The sequence below is a fragment of the Nanorana parkeri genome, unplaced genomic scaffold, assembly GCF_000935625.1.
Source record: "Nanorana parkeri isolate BGI_ZX_2015 unplaced genomic scaffold, ASM93562v1 scaffold143, whole genome shotgun sequence".
NCBI classification, from domain to species: domain Eukaryota; kingdom Metazoa; phylum Chordata; class Amphibia; order Anura; family Dicroglossidae; genus Nanorana; species Nanorana parkeri.
This window is the reverse complement of record NW_017306411.1, coordinates 649,213-663,597: the sequence shown is the minus strand read 5'-3', so window position 1 is coordinate 663,597 and position 14,385 is coordinate 649,213. Positions and strand designations below refer to the sequence as shown.

The 14,385-nt window shown below is 42.6% G+C and overlaps 1 protein-coding gene across 1 annotated transcript in view; it reads left to right on the top strand.

Annotated features, from left to right (window-relative positions):
- The first annotated feature begins 6,655 nt into the window (after nucleotides 1-6,655).
- CHST10 (carbohydrate sulfotransferase 10) overlaps nucleotides 6,656-14,385 on the top strand; it is a 42,480-nt gene continuing 34,750 nt past the window's right edge. Inside the window, exon 1 of the mRNA XM_018554127.1 lies at nucleotides 6,656-6,773. The gene's annotated coding sequence lies outside the window, so the exon portion shown is untranslated. The remainder of the gene's footprint in view (nucleotides 6,774-14,385) is intronic.

Sequence of the window (14,385 nt, the reverse complement as noted above, 5' to 3'; positions counted from 1 at the left end):
TATATATACTTTTGTCTCTAATGACAAAGGACTTTAAAGTAGATCCTGACTCAGTCCCAGTCACTAAAATCTTTTATAAGTACATGTCATTTAAAAAGTTGTTATCTGTCTTTTTAAACTTGCAGCCAATAAAATAGTACCTGGTGATCCTGCCATGAAGGTCCGCGAATCTACAACCACGACACGCTTTGCAATTCCAGTAGGATAACCTTTAGCATTGCCATACACAAAGTACTCTCATTTGGTCCAAGCTAAGCTTAGATAGCATAGTCATACACTATTATTTTTATACAATAATATAGCTCTGACATATACTGTAGCGCTGTAAAGAGAACACTGAGCCAGTCACATCAGTCTCTGTACAGAGGAACTTACACTCTAATGCAGAATACCATCAACTATAGAGGACTACAAATCCTAGCAATACATTATACAGCAATGCAGAATAATAGTATATACTTTGTGCTGCCGCTCTGCTCCAGAGTGCCAGCCTGATGTCGCAGGCATAGGGTCTCAGGAGGGGTGCGGAAGGTCTCAAGAGGTGGAGATGTGGGGCGGTGGAAGCGTTGCTTCCCAGAAGGCTGCGGCGTGGGAATGTAATGCAGCCGAATCAATTTGAAAAATTAAATTGCCGAGGTGCAGAGGTCAGTTGTAGCGCAGGGTGCAAAGGTCAGTGGTGTAACGCAGAGTACAGAGATCATCAGTGTAACGCAGAGTACAGAGATCAGAGGTGTAACGCAGAGTAGAGATCAGCGGTGTAACGCAGAGTACAGAGATCAGCGGTGTAACGCAAAGTACAGAGATCAGCGGTGTAACGCAGAGTACAGCGATCAGCGGTGTAACGCAGAGTACAGAGATCAGCGGTGTAACGCATAGTGCAGGGTGCAAAGGTCAGTGGTGTAACGCAGAGTACAGAGATCTTCAGTGTAACGCAGATTACAGAGATCGGCGGTGTAACGCAGAGATGTTGTTATGTTGCGCTCGGTCTTAGATGTGAACCAGAATAATCTCTACAAATATGTGAGTGAAAATCAACTCCTGTTTGGTATGCAAAATCCAAATATTTAAATTATAAGTATATTTGACTGTGAATCAGTCTAATTCTCAACATTAAACCTGCTGTTGATAAATTAATAAACATGAATGTGCAGTTCCTTGTGTCTCCTTATTCATTCTAAATTATACATTGTGACATTGTGCTTTAAATAATCTTATTGAGTGTGTTTGTCTATGCATATACCAACATATGACAAACCCAAAGTGAAAACAAAGTTTATTTTCTAAAGTGACGTAATTACAATGTTACTCCTAAAACAACATGTCCATCCGTGTACCCGACAATTATTTAAAGAAAGGAGAGATGGATTTACTATCTTTCTTTGAAGGCATCACTTGTATAAAGAATCATTTTCAGTTAAAATCATAATGAACAACCACTGAGTCCCGAAAAAAACGATCTCTATGTACTAGTGCTCGGCCACCTTCTCAGTTCTTCATGTATGTGCCGGACGGGCGCAGCTCCCTCCTTCTACCTTCAATCAGATCCCACTATGCCGTTAGAATGGCGGTGTCCCCTGCAATGTCTTGAAGGAGAAAGATAGAAAGAAGGGAAGTAGGGGAGCCGCCTGAGTGCAGTATTAAAACGTTTTTTTTTGTTCAAGACACACACAGAAGTACACTTACAGGATCGTAGATACAAATTTGCATATAAATGAATGAAGAGAGTCCTCAGGTGTAAGAGGCTAAGGCAGGTTTTTACAGAGTACAGAGATCAGCGGTGTAACGCAGAGTACAGAGATCAGCGGTGTAAAGCAGAGTACAGAGATCAGCGGTGTAACGCAGAGTCCAGAAGTCAGTGGTGTAGCGCATAGGTCAGCTGTGTAATGCAGAGTCCAGAAGTCAACGGTGTATTGCAAAGTGCAGAAGTCAGCGGTTTAACGCAGAGTACAGAAGTCAGCGGTGTAATGCAAAGTAAAGAGGTGCACGATGTAACGCAGAGGTCAGTGGTGTAACTCAGAATACAAAGGTCAGCAGTGTAACGCAGAGTACAGATGCAGTGGTGTAACGCATGACTGCTGCAGCATCTAGGATCTTGGTATCATTCTTTTTAGGCTGCTCCCGGCTTTCATATACATCACTTGTTCACAGGTGCCACCTTCTCCCCCGTCCACTGCTGGTTATCCGCCACCCTTTGTGCAAACCTGGGACTGGCACGGCAGGTTTCTGTAGCTTTTCTAAAAGGAGAACAGCACACTTCCAGTGGCTGATCTATGCTCTGGTTACTGATCCTGGAAGCAACATTTTGTCACTTCTGGTTTCAGGCTGTCATGTCGTTGGAGTGAGAGCAATAATTCTAGGACCATCACTCACTGTTAATGCTAAAGTAAAGAGCAGTAAATGTTCTTAAAGTGTAACCTATGGGCAATTTTGGGTAATGTCGTTTTTATACATTGCTGGGCGCACACAATTTTAAGGCTTGACATGTTTAGTATATTTTTATCTGACCCACCCCCATCTTTTATATTTTTCAAAACGATTTGGGTATTATACTGTACTTGTTTGCACTAAAATTACTTTTGGTGTAGGTTTTCAGAAAAATATTGATTTAATAAATAAATATTATGCACAAACAAAACCCCACCAACTTGTTTTTTTTATTCTGCAGAGCCTCTTATTTCACCTAATATATAATTGTTTGGGGGGGTTTAAGCAGCTTTCTATTAAAAAAATTCTAAAAAAATGCTCTGGAAGCAAAGTGGTTAATACCTACCTTTCTGGCAGGAGGTAAGTAAAGTCTTTAATGTCTTAAAAAGCTATGGGAGCTGCTGCTTTTCAACATTTCTCGGTGAGTAAGATAGCATGTCCTCTGCTGGATGCTATAGTTCCACCCACTGCCAGCTATGTAACTACTTCTGTTTTTACTTAGTAAAAGCATACGGCATGGCACTTGCTATCTAACAAACTTTAAAGTGTTGGATAGTAGTGGGGCCTTGGCTGTTCGAGAGATTTAACTTACTGCCTGCCAGTAAGTATTATTGTTTTTATTTTATTTTTTTCTGGTCACATGTTATTTGAAGTACTTTAAGAAAGTCTTCATGACGGCTGCCAAAGAGTGAAAGCATTCAATATGTCCTATTGTACTCCACTGTTCACTGTGGGGTCTATTCACTAAGCTGCCGAAGGAACTAATGGCACTCTCTCATGATAGGTATATAGCCTATGTTGATACCTGGGCTATGTGGATCGCTAATCCGAGGTAAAAATCGGAGCATTACTAGTATCGGTATCGGTGCAACCCTAGTATATAATGTAGGTGCAAGAACTGAAGTGGTCTAACTGTAAACTTTTGAGATTGCCTAAGGGTCAAATATGGAAAACTAAATAGGGCTAATCATTATCATGCTCACACAACCTGAGATGCGAACCTGGTACAGAAATAGATAAAGACATATTGAACAATAAGTTCTGTCAAAGAAATGATATGTGACCACCTGTAGGTAAAAAAAAAAACTGGTTAAGAACAAAGGCAAAAGTTTAGTGTCATGAAAGCAGTTCTAAACTGAAACTCTTAAAATGTTCCTATATGTATACAGACATATGTGTACACTTTCTATTTAAACCGTGTTTCTGTCACCAGGAACACTGATGTCATTATGTTTCATGTAAACTGCACATGTCAGTGACAAGGTGAAGGCTTGGAACAGGGTGAAAATGGGACATAACACATCACTGAGAAGATAGAAGAGCTATGGAAAAATCAATCTGTTAGGTGTGGACTAAGCTCATTTTTGTTAAGGATTATATTAAAGGGATCCAGCACCAAGATAGAAATGGAGCAAGTAGGAATTAGTTTGCAGGCATAAAATATCTTCAGTCTTATAATTAAAATAAATATATATATATATTTTTTTATTCTAACTTTTTCAAATTTTTTATTTTGATTTATTTTTTATAACATTTTTAACTTTTTGTATTTTATTTTTATTAAATATTTGTATTTTTTACTTTTAGGGGCTTTGGGGAAATATTAGGGGTATAAACAGACCCCTGATATTTCCCTTTTAAAATAGAAAAAGAGATTGAGGTCACAGAGTCCTCAATCTCTTTTTCTGTATCCCGTTATCAATTAACAGGAATTCTCTATACTGAGTGTTCCTGTTCATTCATAACTTAAGAACATTGTGAGGGAAATTAATCAAAACTCAAGCAGACAAAATCTGGAGCAGATGTGCATGGCAACCAATCAGCAACTCTCTTTCATTTTCAAATCTTAACTGAACAAACTGAAGAGAGAAGCTGATTGGTTACCATGGGCAATTGCTCCAGATTCTGTTTGCTCCAGTTTTGATAAATCCCCCCCATGTGTGTATACTATATCCACAATCATGAATGAACAGGAGGTGATGTAGATCACTTCCCATTCATTCATAATTTAGGATATAGAAACCATACTATGTCCTCAATTATTTACAAACACTCAGCGATCACTAATCGCTGAGTGTTTGCACCTCGCTCTTCTTCCTGACACGCTGTCATAGGAGGCTAAGCCAGCAGAGCTCAGCCTTCTGTTACAGCACTGCAAGCTGTCTCCGCCCACACTGCTCTCCTGATCTGTTACAGGAGGCTGAGCGGTGCGAGGAGGAGATGCTGGCCGCTTACAGCGCTCTCCTCCCGCATCGCTCGGCCGCCTGCGGCAGTTTCTCTCCTCCCGGCTGGGACACAGAGCAGCGCCCAGTGGGTAGGAGAGAAAGAATGGATGCACCGCTATATCGGCCAAAAGTGGCCAGTTTGCCAAAAGTGCAATTTTCGGCCAATATAGTGGTGTATCCCTAATTTGTACTGAAATTTTGGGATTAAAAAAGAGTTGCGCTAATATCATGCAATGTAAAAATCTGATAAACTACAGCTATTTTATTCTACTGGGTATGTGCTTTTCAGGAGATATATAACTCTTGGGGTTTTAAAGTAATTTGCAGGCCTAAAATGTGCATTGTAACATGTGTGTAAAAACCACATTGGCAGTGAAAGGGTTAAATTATGATTTTTGCTGGAAGAAGAGAACAACTGGGGAATTATATACAATAAAGTACAAATGTATTGGTAGGTGGATGCCGTTCGCATGACACTATTATTATTAGTATACAGGATTTATATAGCGCCAACAGTTTGTGTAGCGCTTTACAATATAAGGAAGACATTACAGTTACAATACAAGTCAGGCCAAGATGGTAAGGAGGGCCCTGCCCGTGAGGGCTTACAATCTAGCACCCCTAGATGGCGCTGACAAGTATAGGAATTTCCTACACTCGTCAACACCATCTAGGGCAGTGGTTCTCAACCTGTGTAACCTCAGGACACACATTTGTCCTTGGTCATTAAAGGAGAACTATGAGGCGAGTGATTTTCACTCAGCCTCATAATCTGAGCCGACCTGTGACAATGAAACTGTCACAGGTCGGCTCAGTAGATCGGGAAGTGAGCGAACACATACCGGCGCTCGCTCACTTCTCGATCTATCCGTGCAGAGCCGTAACTGTCACTCACGGCTCCCTGCAGGGATTCCCCCCTCCCCTGTCCGATCATCCAGCGCTGACTGGCGGAACGGACGGGTACAGCTGGCTCTGCCTCTAGATAGGCAGAGCCAGCTGTCACTCACGCAGCTGGGTAGATCCAGACAGAATTGTTGGGATTTGTTCCGGCTGCGGCGTCTCAGTATACCGTGAGCTGTAGCTCGCGGTATACTGAGCCTAGGGTGACGGGAGGACGCTAGTTTGTGTCCTCCCGTTACCCTAAGGAGAACTATGGGGAAAAGCCCTAACCCCATAGTTCACCTTTAAGTAAAGGCATGCAGCGACCCACTGAGCAAAGGGTCGCAAACCCACTTTTGGGTCACAACCCAACAGTTGAGAACCAAGGATAGGGGCACTAGTGCCGTGCAAACAGCATCGACAACTATGGTATATGTAACCCTAACCATAAAAAGTTTTAAAATAGTAGCTTAGTAACATCACCAGTTGCTAAGACACTGGCAGCTGCATGTTGTCATAGGCTTGTGTCCTAGCAACCAATGATGCTGGGGAACTTGGCCATCAACCAATGAGGTTATGCAAGCTGCACAGCATCACTGGTTGCTAGGACACAGACAGAGGTTCAGGGGATGGGCAAGCTGGCCAAATTGTTTACCCATTTGGCAAACTGTGAACAGCTTAGATTTGGGTTGAACTCATAGATCCAGAACCAAAGCTTTCCCCTACTTTCAACCCTTCTCTGTTCTATATAAAATAAAGATGATCTGCCTTAACAGTAAAAGTAATGTACATGTAAACTTATCACTCAGAATTCCCTCACTCAGGTACACCTCTTCCGCAGCCAGCCTTACGTCAGAATTTGTTTCCATATGTTTTATATCACAAACACTGGTTAAGAACAGGCTCATGGTAGAGAATGCCACATATGAATTCCCTGGGCGTTCTCCACTAACGAAATACATGGAGGAAAGTCATCACGTAGCCATTCCGACCCCTCTGCTTTACTCTACGCATCATCATCAGTATAACCTCCACCGCAGCCCACTCCATAACCGCTACATCGGGCGGTCACATGACCCCAGTGATGCGCGCATGGGCTCGGTCACATGACCGTGACGACATCCGCCGTCTTGTCCCAGTCCAGGAGTCGTGCATCTGCCTATGCTCCGGTGCTGAGGGGGGCTTACTATCTGGCGCCGGGCCGGGGCAGCCCAGCATGCTGTTCGGTCTGGGCACCGCTGTAAGGTAGGCGAGGCAGAGGTAAGCCCCTTCTTCTCATTAGGTGATGGAGGGGCTGCACTCAAGGTGTCACAAAGCCACCCAGCCAATTGCTTCTCACGGCAACCCAATAAATGTATAGTGCGTGCTGCTGTTGTGTAGTCCTGTCCCAGACTGAGAAAGGAAGGGGGTGCTGTTTCTATACACCAGCAGGCTAATAAAATCGCCTCTTTTGTATATAAGGTCAGACATTTCATGACTGAGATCCCCAAGCACTGGGTGGACCCTGGTGGGTGAAATGACATATTGGCCTTGTGATCTGTGCAGTAGTGTGAGTCTCACTCCTGCTGCTGTAGTTTCTGTTATGTAACATAAAGATGAGTGGTGGGAATGAGACCTACCTCTTAATGACAGTGCATGGCCCAGGGAGATCAGATGAAGGGATCAATCATAACCAGATCCCAGCCTAGAGTCTGCAGAATTAGGAGAAGCTTAAGAAAGGATGGGAATGTCTAGGAGGTACTCTTCATTAAGGCTCCATTCACACAATGAATGAAACCGTGCAAACAGTAACATGCACGCGGATTCCATGTGTTGTGACTATTACTATAGCCGGAACGTGTGGAATTCACCCATAAAATTGTGCTTGGACTATTTTGTGTGACGCGTGGCTTCGTACTGCACAGCCACTGCGCTTGCTGAACTATGGACATTGCAATGCATTGGTTTTTATGTTTGGAGGACTGACAGGCGTCTCCCTTCCTATGTGACATCTGTCTGCTTTGGGTGGGTTTAGTTCTTTTTTTTTTTAAGCATATAAATCTTTATTAAAGTTTTTCACAACCGATATTGGTGCAGTTAACAAATGATAAATAGCAACCGCATACACGACATAATGCATTGAGGGGATGCCATCAATAACTAATACAAAGCCCATTGACATTACAGATCCGGGGATGACAGTAGATCCGGCATATATGCATGAGTAAAACACATCATGTGATGCAGCAATCGCTCCTAAGATACATTATATTCGGTAATAGACATTATAGGAAGGGGAGGCAAGTAAGAGTGAGAGAAGGCATAGGTAGTAGCAGCAAGAGAGCATAGAGGCGAAAGAAGAAAAAGGGGATGTGTGATCATGGATATAATCCCATAGGGATACTGAAGGCCGGATTCGATGTTATTCGAAGGGGGACATAGAGATGGACTAAGGACATGTTGTGCAATGTCAAAGGATAGACGTTGGCATAGCTTGTGAACTTGTACGTTGAAGGTGGTCAATCGTATCAAAAGGTGCGCTAAGTACTTGTGGCTCTTTTTGTGTATTAGATGCTTGGTCTCACAAAACGTCAAGAGGTCCAAGGGAGCCATCCAATTTGGCCGTGAGGTACCAGTGAGTGTGTTGGAAAGCAGTCATGATATCCTTGAGTTGATCTTGGGACAACTCGGAGACTAGATATGCAGACCAGGTGGCAAAAAACATTTCTGTGCGTATCTGGTTGAACTTGGTGTCTAATTTTTTAAATAGCATAAGTCGAAAGAGAATGTCACGTATATCTGATAGTGATGGGATGTTTGTATTAAGCCAATTTTTCAAGATAGCCCTTTTGGTCGCCAGTAGACAAAAATGTTCCCACGGGGGGGTGGAGGTGTGGAGTCATGTTGGGGTCCGTAACATGTAAAAGACATAGAGCGGGATGTGGATCCCTGCTTCTGTGGGAGATATAATTCATGTAGGTCAACATCTGAGACCACAGCGTTTGAATAGAGGGGGTGATTACTCATTTTATATATTGGGTATATAACATATACCAGGGATGTGCGGTCAGGGGAGGCAGGTGTGGCAGTGCCTCATCTAGTACCCCCCCTCCCCGTTTCCTCCTGTTGAAACTCAGTGTCCTAGTGTGAACAAGCCGTATGTCAAGCCAACGTTTTGTTTTTCTTTTCTAGTTTTGGATGAAGTGGCAGAAAGGTTAGCACTCCTGTAACATTGTAACTGCTATCCAGGGCTCTGGCCATTACATAGATTTACACTTCCTTCGCTGCTAACTACCGTTTTACCAAAGAGGAATGGGAAAAATCTGCAGCAAACACAGACAAATAAATCAAGACCGAGCTTCCAGCCTTCCCTTACTCTACTATTGAAATGCATTTTTCTTTCTGTCTGTGTTGCTGTTGGGGAGTTCCTCTCGCTCCCTGTCTGGTAAAATGTTGTCTGCAGGATGGGAAGTGAAGGTGAATCTCTCTGTGTCCCAGATAGCAATAAAAACCTGACAGGGGTTCTAATTAGGGCACGTCCCGCAGCACACTTTGTCTGGCTGAAACCGAAAATTACTTTTTTCCCACCTATTAAAATATATATTTTTTTAATAATGGTATTGTAATCAAATAGCGCTTGAATAGCTTCAGTCAAGGAATGACAGCTGCCACTGGCAAGATTCCGCAGACGACAACTGAATGTAAATACACCACCCAGCACCCAGCGTGGAGGAGAGAGCGAGGGGATACAACCAACTAATCTATAATGAGAATAGTTGAGAACTATTCTCATTATTGATTAGTTGGTTGCAGCCCTAGTTCTAATCCCTCCCCACTCCATCCAAAATGAAGGAAACATGTTTTCAAGTAGCAAGTGTGATCTGCTAAAGGCAGCACAGAACCATCCCGTCCTGCACTGGTTCAGTTGGTTTCACAGGGTGCAATAAATGACTTTGTTGGTTGTGACTGTTTGCTATAGACTTTGTACCTAGTACTTTGCTGCTTGCACTGCTTATTTAAACCCAGGCTGTACCCTGAGGAAGAATTCAGCAGCAATTAGAATTTGTAAAGATGAAAGCTATGTAGTCAGCCTCAGGATAAGCAAACATTCTCTAAATACAGGAGTCCTGTGTGTTGGTCTTGAATCTTGGTGAGCTTTATGTATTTCTTCCAGGTCTGTGCAGTAATCCAGTGTGAAGCTTTGCTTCTGTGCAGGAGCTTCCTGTGATAAAGACCAGTCACAAAAGTGTTTAGCTTTAAGATTCACATTAGGTGAGTTTAGATGCGTTGATATGCATTGTAAATGGATTTCTAAACACATATATATGCATCGAATGATTTCCAATGACACCTATTGACACCTTGCATTTAGATGCTTTTATCTGAAATCTGTTTAGCTGCGTTCAGAAAAAAATAGAAGTCAGGTGCGTCGAGGATTTTATTTGAGCTTCTAAACGCAAGACGTGTTTATTTTCTGAAATCTCCTTTGCTACTTCAATGGACAAAGGACAGATGCATCTAAATGCATATGTCTGTAAACGCATGTCATTTTAAGCATCTAGAACAGGGGAGTCAAATCCAAACTTACTAAGGGTCATGCCGAGGGTTGTGAATAAAATCAGTGGCCGGACTTTAATATCACTTAAAAATGACCCTGCTGCTGTACAAAGCTCAGGCACACTAATCATTATATGACAGTCCTGGTGTCCTGTGTGTGAGGGCACTACAAGTGTCAGGAGTCCCTGTCTATTATTTAACAATCCTGTGTTTGAGGGCACATGAAATGGACAGGGACTGCTGACACTTGTAGTGCCCTTGCACACAGTCAGACTGGGGTAAACAAAGCAGGACTTGCCAGAATCTACTAAGACCATAGGCAAGGAGAAACATGCAGGCAAGAAGAGACTTGCAGCCCAGGTGCTGAGGAGTAACATGGAGGTTCAGGGTTCTCGGAGGACTGCCGGCTGAATTGCCGCTCTAAGCGCCAGTTAGTAAAAAAAAGAACATTAAACCCTGCTAAGGACTGGCGGGTCTTAGAAAGTCTTATGGCGGGCTGTTTCTGACCCGCAGATCTTGTAAATTGACATATGTGACCTAGAAGCAAAAAAAAAGTATCTAACCTGACAGATTTTGCAGACAGATCTCTGCATAAAAACGCAAGTGTGAATGATCCCGGCACAATTGTCGGGATCCGCTTCAGCTGCGGTGTCTCAGTATACTGCGAGCTACAGCTTAGGGTGATGGGAAGACACTACTTTGTGTCCTCCCGTTACCTTAAGGAGAACTATGGGGAAAAGCCTTAACCGAATAGTTCTACTTTAAAGGAGAACTAGAGGCAGAGCCAGCTGTACCCGCCCCCTCCCCCGTCCGTTCCCACAGTCAGCGGTGGAGGATTGGATAGGGGAGGGGGGAATCCGGCACCTCTGCAGTGACAGGATCGAGAAGTGAGCGAACGCCGCTATGTGTTCTCTCACTTCCCGATCTACTGAGCCGACCTGTGACAGTTTCATTGTCACAGGTTGGCTCAGATTATGAGGCGAGTGAAAATCACTCAGTGATCGCTGAGTGTTTGTACATCATTGAGGACATAGTATGGTTACTATATCCTCAGTTATGAATGAATGGGAGTGATATACATCCCTTCCTGTTCATTCATGATTGTGGTTATAGTAAACATACTCTGTCCACAAGTTATGAATGAACAGGAACACTCAGTATAGAGGATTCCTGTTCATTGATAACAGGGGATGCAGAAGAAGAGATTGAGGACTCTGTGACCTCAATCCCTTTTTCTATTTTAAAAGGAAAATATCCGGGGTCTGTTTAGATCCCCAATATTTCCCCGAAGCCCCTAAAAGTAAAGTAAAAATATTTTTAAAAATTTGAAAAAGTTAGAATATAAAACATTTTTAGTTTCGGCCGGACATTTTTTTCATTTCGGTTTCGTTTTGGTTTTGAAATTTTTATTTCGGTGCACCTCTAGTTTTTGCATATGTCTACTGCTTGCTAGCAGTAGATATATACAAAAAAAAAAGGTTTAATTCTACTTTGTCTGCTCAAAGCTGGCAAGGTGATGTTCCATGCTTACATTGGTGCCGTCTGCAGTGGGTGCACCGTAAACATCCCTCCTCCCGCTGCTATTTGTGAGAATCTTAATGCTGGAGTATAGGCTTTCCTCTTAGGAATAGCTATTATTAGCGGGGAGGAGAGACCGCCGTGACTGCATTCCCCCACTGCCCCCCTCTCGTGCCTCCTCTGCTCTGCCCCCGTGCCTCTGCTGAACTTTCTCCTTCAGGTCCCTCCTCTGCTGATTGGCAGTGGGCGGGTGCAATAGCCAGCCTGCTATTGGCTATTGCAATTTGAAATATCCAATATTGCTCCCAGCAATAAAGTAAAACAAAAAAAAAGTTAAAAAAAATAAAGTTAAACTAAAATTAAAAAGACTAAAAAATTTAAAAAGTTTAACTAAAAATTAAAAATGCAAACAAATTTAAAACTATGTTTTTGTGATATTTAAAAAAAAGTTTGGTTATTTTATCATAGTGGTTTAAAGTTTTACAATTCACATTATTTTAAATCCATGAAACTAATTACAATGTATAATATATACAATTAGTAAAAAATATACATTTAAATGATGGGAAGATTCATTTTCAGTTTCGGCCTGACAAATTTTGCTGCAGGAGGTGCGTTGCGATGCCATTCGTTTCAGTGGATCCCAAATACACCTCCCACCCACAGTGTGATCGCCGCACTGTAACGAGCGGTACTGCAATGCCCTGCATTCAGTGCAGTGCGATTTCAAAAAATGTGCATACCGCTTTATCCTCAAGTAAACTTTGTGTCTGTAATGCTGCATATGTGTATTTTATTTTAATCAATCAAAGTTAATCATTGGCTAACTAATCGATTATGAAAATAATTGTTAGGCGCAGCCCTACACCATATACTATCCTGTTATAACATCAGCATTGTAATAGGAACAAAAAATATAGCAATCAAAGCTTTCGTGATAGAAATCCCTTTTTTATGTAGCGAATGCTGTCTGCGCCTCACTCTCATCAACTTCCTGGATTCCCAGTGGGCTTTGTATCTCTTTGTGATGCAATATTGATTTCTCAAGATTGCAAATCTCATCATGCATTGCATCCAGCAAGCAATGATAATGTTAGTGTTCAGATGTTGAGTTGGATTTCAGAAGGCAGGCTCTGTGAAAGTTGTGACGCAAAGCAGTGAATATTTACAGGGCTGAGTGAAATGCTGTCAGTGCATTGAGCTAGCACATCTTATGGGCATCTTCCGTAAGTAAGTTTACAAACTTCTAGATCAATATTGTTATTAGGTGTGGGATAGAACTTATGGAAAGTCAATATAGAAATACCTATTTATTTGTAGCGTTTGACCACAGATACCCTTTAGCATTTCTAAGTGTTCAATATAACATAGCAATGTTTTCCTTTTCAGTACTGTCCCATATGTCAAGAAACCTTTTTATTTTACTACAGAGCTGCAATATATTGTAACTTAGTATTTAAAAACTAACTTTGAATGTAAAGCCACCATGGAGCAACAATTACAGGAAAATATGAAAACATTCTTGTAGGTTTAAGTAAGCTTGGCCATGTGTTTTTTCCAATAGATCAAAATTCAGTTTTCTGCAGTGAAACGATAAATCCCGGAACACTGAAATAAAAACTGAATTCAGTGGCAGATGTGTCCTATTCAGCATTTACATTTGTAGATATGTTTTTACCTTTTGGACACATTTCCTGTGCCATGTTCTTTCTTGGCTGGAGGTTTTAAAGCATAACTAAACCCAAGCACAAAAATGTAATAGATTGCAACTCACCAGTCCTTAAATTAACCGTTGCAGTAGGGCTACCCCCGCACTGCAAGGGTTAACTGCTCGTTTGTGTCTAGGTTCAAAAAACGCAAAGAATGACCCACCCAAAGCTCCAAGCCAGCTTTTTCCTAGACTGCTCCCTGGAATGCCTCTTCCCCCCCTCCCCTGCAGCGGGTCTAAGGTCCAGTAAATCATCAATGTCTATAAATGTGGAAATGCTAAAGAACATTTCCAAAGAGCTGCGAAGGAGGAAACAAGCTGGACGGAGCGCTGTGACAGCTGGTGAGCTCCGAACTTTGGGTGACTAGATATTTTATTATTTTAGCACCTAGACACACATGAGCAGCTAACCCTTGCAGTGAGGGGGTAGCCTCACTGCAAGGATTAATACAAGTTTTCTTATTGCCTACATTCTTTGTAAAGGTGTTAAAGTGACATTAAACCCTCAGATTTTTTTTAACATAAACCAATACTGTAATGTAGAGCTGCAGCTAATGATTATTTTCAAAATCGATTAGTTAGCCGATTATTAAGTTCGATTAATCGGTTAACCTCTTGCCGTCCGCCCGTAGTAAAAAAACGGACGGACGGCACTGCAGCATCTGCGGGTTGCCGTCTCCAGACGGCAAATTTTTTCTGCTCGCGCGCGCCCCCTAGCGGGCACGCACGGGCAGAAAAGACCCGTCCAATGCGAACACCCGGTACCGGGTGTTTCACATATAGGCGATCAGCGGGTCCATAGCCCCATCTTGGATCCCGGGACCGGCTCCGAGGGCGTCAGGAGGAGGAGGACGGGAGCTCAGCTCCTTGCTGATCCCCGTCCGGGCTGTGAATGCAGAAGTGATGTGTATTACATCACTTCCGCATTCACCTGTCAGTCATCTGGCTGCTATTGCCAGAGAGAAGAAGCTGATAAAGCAGATCTCTGCTTCATCAGCTTCTTTTGGGGTCCATAGGTGATATTAGGGGTCCTAGAGACCCCTAATATCTCCATAAAGAGGACCTGTCAGTGTGCCTTTGCTATTATATAGGGGG